Consider the following 6,492-nt stretch of genomic DNA (forward strand, 5'->3'; position numbering starts at 1 on the left):
GGCCTTTGGTCTTGCTTAAACAACTCCCAGTAATACGCTCAACAGGCAGAAATGATGCTGGGTATGACATGTCTGTTCCCTGCAAGCTCCAATAATGTAACCTGACTTAAAACATATAGTCGATAGAGTTTAGATTCAGATTTTCCCTTCACACCAACACAATGAGAATTTCAGAGGCAAATATATAAATGATTGTCTTTATCACTATCTTCATTCAACAAAAATATATGCAAAACTGCATATATTTTTGTTGAATAAAAAATATATACCTATATAAGTGACCCTGCTGTGGCGTATAGACTGAGAATGTTTTGGACTGTGTAAGTAGTCTACTACCAGGGAAATAGTAGTAGACTATTTACACAGTCCAAAACATTCCCAGTCTATACGCCACAGCAGGGTCACTTCAATAAACCACTAAGTCCAACCGTTACGCCCCCACGCCAGCAGGGGAGACACTTCCTCTAGTGAGCAGTGGTTGCACTGTGGTCGCGCTTCCACCAGAACAGCTGATAGGATAAACAACAGTCAGTGTGCGGCGGCAAATTCAGAGAGGAGCATCTCCAAGCCTCGCCTTCCCACAGGCTGCAGCGAGCTGTACTTGGATTCAGCAGAACAGAAAGGCTAGCCTACAGTTTCATTAGGCTACTACTTCACGTTATTTGGATGTGAATCATAAACAACGCGCCCACGATCGTCTGCGCTCATTCCTTCTAGAAGAGGGGACCTTTAAACGAGCACTTCCCTTTTTGCTTGGAAGAATGGAGAGCATTGGATCTAGTGCCAGATGAGTGGTTACTTGTCTCGCCAGGAGAATGGACATCTGCTTTTGGAAAATCAGAGCCAGTCGTAGCCTACCAGGTTTCACTCGGAGACACATAGGCGCTACCGGAGCAATGGTAAGATTTAAATTTTCATTCTGCTGTAGGCTATAAGGAAATCGATAGGCTACGTTGATAGATACAGACCTTAACTGTACATTTTGTTTTCACAGACTAACTTTGCCTCTTAATGGGGTCGGGACCTCCTCTTTGCTCGGAGCTGTCTGCAAGTCATTCAAGCAATTAGGTAAACTCTAGGTTGCTGTCCATAGAGGACCGGTTGGCTGCTCTGGAGTCGAAAAACTGTGCGGGAGAGACAAACTTTAAGAAGAGACTGGTGCACAATCCCAAGCTTGCAGTAAGAATATGTTCGATGACTGCTAGCTAAGCTAAAAGTACCCTAGCCTAAAACCAAAGCTAAGAGTAGCCTAGTAGCCTTGCAAAAGAACAAGTGAGCAGAACCAGCTTTATTAAAGTGTATTTTTTTGTGTCGTCATTTACAGGAAGCAGTACGCCGTCTTCACAACTCGGAGACAAATTGCAGGCGCTACGAACCGGAGCAAGGGTAAGATTTAAAGAATATGCTTTCATTCTGCGGTAGGCTATAAGGAAATGGATACGTATAGAGACCATAGGATTGATACCGATCATAACTGTACATTTTGTTTTCACAGACTAATCTCGCCTCATAATGAGGCGGTGACCTCTTATTTGCTCGGAGCAATATCTGGAAGTCCAGATTTACACAATGTTGATAAAGACGACATTGTGTGTAAGTGACTTGTTTTTACTGTTTCTCCTTCCTTGTTTAATGTTACTGTGACTTGCGTTTGATTTTTATTCATACCACTCTCATTTAATTGTTTTCCAGCCGCCTGTAAGACATATTACGAGACGGTAGGCAGGAGCTTTAGATATACCCAGCCAGAAAACTCATTGCGGGCGGAAGCTGCGAAGAGTTCAGCTCGGGAGTCGAGCGAGAAGAAAGAGGGTAAGACTTTATTTGGTGACTATTTTTCAGGAGCATTGATAGATGTGTTGTGTCCATACGCAGTGCATCGCATCGCACAGTACTGATTCATTGTTTTTTTACAGCTGCTGGAATCGAGACAGAGTGTGCTAGCAAATGACGAGGTGGAACTCTGGAAGTCCGCCACCGTAGACCTCATGTCTGACGAAGATGGCGTTGTTGGCGGGGTCTCTGGATGGATTGTACGGTCGCCGTCATTTCGTAGGCCGGAGCTCTCTGAACTCTGTGCGAAGCTGCAGTCCCGGTTGGAGGCGACGCCGAAGTACAGAGCCACGCACAATAGGCGTCTGCATAACGGACCGGCCTCGGAAAGAACGCCGCCAGTTACCTACAACCCCGAGGAGGCAAACGGACAGTTCACGGAGTTGTAGTTTTTGGATCATCCTCTACCCATGTGTGGGCAGATCCTCGCTTTGTATATAGTTGTGTTTGTTTTAATAAAGCTCGCTCTTTGCATAAACATAATTCCTGGCAAATGTTCATTTCCTCTATAAATTCATTCATGTCCTTGATGGTAGCCTAATAATAGTGTAGTAGCCTACATAGGATAACATGAATATACAGCATAATATGAATATATATATATATATTATTACTATTATTGGGGATCTGCCAACCAATCACAAGTGATTTTACTTGTTCGAAAGTTGTGGTTTCATCCAATACTGAGTAAGGAAATTCAAGCCTGGCCTGGCCAGGTGTGGTTTTGCAGCCAATCACGAGTGATTTTTCTTGTTTGAAAGTAGTGGTTTATCCAATACTGAGTAAGGATATTCAAGCCAGGCATGGCCAGCCGCAGTTTCGCTGCATTCATATGCTAATTAGGCCTATTAGCACTCTGAAAGCTCTCCACATACGTCATTGTCTGTTTCCGACAATTTATGGCACAGACAAACGGCGAAAAGCGCGGGTTGCAAATTGTCGTCAACTACCAAAAATTAGGGAGATCTCCGGTCGTTTACGGGGACGAAAATCACACTTTTCATGCAGTGAGAGCTGGCCCAGCTGGCCGACAGCCCAGACATGAGAGAAGCCTCTCCACGTGTAGAACGAAGGACTTCGAGCTTTGTGCGTCTCAACAGTCTTTGGCTCGTGCCACATGATCCGGTGCGAGGGCTCTCCTCTCCAGCACGAGATCAGAGCCAAGAGCTCAGAGCAGGCTGAGGCAGACCGGAGCGCTGACGTGCTCACACCACTGCCAGCATCGCCCTCCGAACAATCCACTACTGCAGTGTACATACATACTGTATGCTAGTCACCATATTTGTTGCAGCTGGAATATAGTTATTTCTTAATCCCCCACGTGTGTAGTCTGGAAAACAGTATTAAGTACTTCAGGAAAAAGCCAGTTTGAGAATTTATCGAATGCTGTGAACAAGTAATCCAAGTTGTGGCTGCAGTCTATTGGTAGACCAAAGGAAAGGACACAGCTTCCAAAACAATCACGTTTGATAATTCACTAGTAGCATAGTTTAGCACAGTGCTACAGACGCGCGGGAACCTATTTTTGACCAGGGGTGCTGAATAACAAAAATAATGGATGTCCGACACCCCCCCCCCCCCCCCCGGACATGTTTAGGATTTTCACTGCTGAATACGTCATTTTAGTGCGGTGTGCGGGTGATAGCGAGAAGTTTTAGAAAAGTCCTGGGCAGCCACAAATTCCAATGTTCCGCGACAGCACTCCGAGTCCACTGCGCCCACCCTAAGCCCACAGAAGCGCACTTGACATCGTTAGCCTATTTCAGTATAGCTAAGGAAAATTACTTTCTGATCGTCAAAACCACACCAGAGATGTTAGGCTTTAAATATGGGCTAATAATCAGGCTGCAATGATCTCGCAAATAATTTCTGAATAGCCTAAAGTGTGTCGTCTCCACAGCAAGTATGTGTCCTAATAATTTCTATCTTAGCGACTAGGATAGTGAAATGATTTCAGTAGCTATGCATTTATTTTTTTTGAACGTGTAAATCGCATAGAATATGTAGGCCTGTATCAACCGTAGGCCTACACACTTGATCGCTATCACATAGATGAAACCACGCTAAGGTTCTTACAGTAACTGACTGATAGCAAACTAGCAATTACCTAACCCTTTGTTAATATTTGTTAATTGTTACTAACATATCTATTTGGCACAAGTTAATAGTTTTTTCATCATTAATTAAATATTAGTTGTTTGCATAACATCTGTATGTTAATGTTTTAGCAAATCTATTAACTAATATTGTATTAATATGCAGTGTTGGGCAAGTTACTTCAAAATCGAAATGTATTATGCATTACTTATTACTGTCATTTCAAAGCAATTTGTTACATTATAATATTACTGTCTCTGAATTGTAAGGCATTACACTACTGTTGCATTACTTTTAAGTTACTTTCACCAAAATATCTGGAAATGTGGATTTGCCATTCTAAATGCAGTTTATTACGCTTAATCATAGTCAGAATTTTGTTAAAACCTGACAAAAGGTCAAAGTCTGGTAAATTGTGATATAAATACTGTAACTCTAAGGTCTAGGCCTGCTCATTAAAATCAATAGAGAGCCTACTATATTGTAAATCAAAGCTTAAAGAAACTGTATGTAAGATTGTGGCCAAAACTGGTACTGCAATCACTTTCAAACTACTGTAGAGCGATGTATCCCCTTCCCCTCCCCTCTGACTGGCAGAGCTGGCAACACGGATGCTGAAACACTACTGACTTTGTGATTAGTAGATAGGTGGAGGGTTGCGCATCAGGCCAAAACACAACATGACAACATCAACATCAGTTGAGGGCTGCAACTCCACTTTTTAAATGACAATATCCTGGCCAGACTACTGTTGACAGTGATATAAGTATTTGAAATAACATGATTTCTTAATATCTAGTGACATATCAGAGCCATTTATGATTAATTGAAATACATTTCTTACATACGGTTCCTTTAATAAAGACATGTCAAGATGGTGGCCTACTGACCATTTTGGTGCCCTAAGTGAGTGGTTTTGAGTGAGTGACATTTAAATGATAACTCAGAAACACTAAAGTAAAATAAAAGGTATATTATTTATTTACAGACCATTGCTGTGTGTTTTTAAACATTCCTGCTGTTTTCTTATAAATGGTGCACTGTCACTTTAAGAGCATTGATCTTTACGTTCTCATAATGCCTTTTTGCCAGCTCTTGTTTACAAGCCTTGTTTGTTGAGTTAAATTGATAGCACAATATTAACAATAATATGCACAATGTTAAGTTGTTTTAAGCAGCCTTCATTGCTTTGGAAAGTATGCAATAACATGTTGCATTTCGTTTTGCAAATAAAAGTGAATTATGAGCCTGGTATCCACCTAGCTATCTGAATGGATTATTTTTTTGTCAACTCGGCATATCATGTGCTTCATGTAAATTCTTGGAAAACGAATTATTGAAGACCCACCAATTCCATTCTAGCACTACGTGGTGGAGATTGAGAGAACCCAAAAAGTATCAAACTTGCATGTACCATGGTGTTAGTGCATTCTGACATTGTAAACGTTATTGATGAAGAGTGAAATGCAGTTTGCAGTAAAGCTACTATTCATTGGTTAGGCTACATGTGGGTGCCCCCTCTGTCCTTTGGTGCCCTACGCAAAGTGCGTGATGCGCGTGGTGGGAGCGGTGGCACTGCCAGGCTACACAATCTTTTTTCTGCATTTCTATCTCTTTATTCTCTTTAAGTTCAATTGTGAATTCAAGTTCACAGCTCAAAGCTGACATGCAGTAGAAGTTTGTGTTTAATCAAGAATCAAAAAGATTAGCATGGCACCACTTTAGATGTTTCATTAAATGACTTGTGCTATTTCGCGAGGCATAGTGACATCTTTCAGTTTCGCACAAAGTGCACTAACTATTATGTTCTTCATATCCTTGTCTCTGAGCGTAGCCTAGGCTTTTTCTCCTGTTGTTCTCGCGGTGGTGTTTGCGAATATGTATCAAAACAAAACACTGCTTAATTTTTGGTTAAAATGCATTGTAACGCGCGTTACTGAAGTTTGTACCGAGTAAAATATTACCCATTTTTTTTTTGTAATGCCTTACATTACCGCGTTACCGCAAACAGAAATATATTACAGTAATTACATTACTTTTGTAACGCATTACTCCCAACACTGTTAATATGTGTTAATAATTAACTAAATGTCTTTTTGGCACTAATTGACAGTTATTTCTTACCTTACTTTCTTACCTTACTTTCTATCATTTAAATGTTAAATGTTTATTTACAAACTATATGTTAATAGAAAAGTTAATGACTTATTATTATTTAACTAATTGTTATTAAACTGTGCTTCTGCCTATCCCAATATGAACCACTCCCCATAGGACCCTTACAATAGATAGATAGATACATATATACTTTATTGATCCCCAAGAGGAAATTCAAGAACAAAACACGGAGCTACCTTGACATGCTGCTACTCTTGTCGGCACCGGAACCGCTTGCAATAAAGTTGGTTAAGCTTAATTAATATATTAGTAGTATAGCTATAAGCGTGGGGCCCCTTATAATAAAGTTGGTTAAGCTTAATTAATATATTAGTAATATATAACTATCAGTGGGGGACCCTTATAATAAAGTTGGTTAAGCTTAATTAATATATTAGTAGTATA

At 40.6% G+C, this 6,492-nt stretch overlaps 1 long non-coding RNA gene across 1 annotated transcript; it reads left to right on the forward strand.

Annotated features, from left to right (window-relative positions):
- The first annotated feature begins 326 nt into the window (after positions 1-326).
- On the forward strand, positions 327-3,568 carry LOC121681546. Its single transcript, XR_006022172.1, has 6 exons — positions 327-899; positions 995-1,179; positions 1,325-1,386; positions 1,496-1,593; positions 1,693-1,812; positions 1,917-3,568. It is a non-coding gene; the product is annotated as an uncharacterized LOC121681546 (long non-coding RNA).
- The last annotated feature ends 2,924 nt before the right edge of the window (positions 3,569-6,492 follow it).

This window comes from Alosa sapidissima, chromosome 14, assembly GCF_018492685.1.
Source record: "Alosa sapidissima isolate fAloSap1 chromosome 14, fAloSap1.pri, whole genome shotgun sequence".
In the NCBI taxonomy this organism is placed as follows: domain Eukaryota; kingdom Metazoa; phylum Chordata; class Actinopteri; order Clupeiformes; family Clupeidae; genus Alosa; species Alosa sapidissima.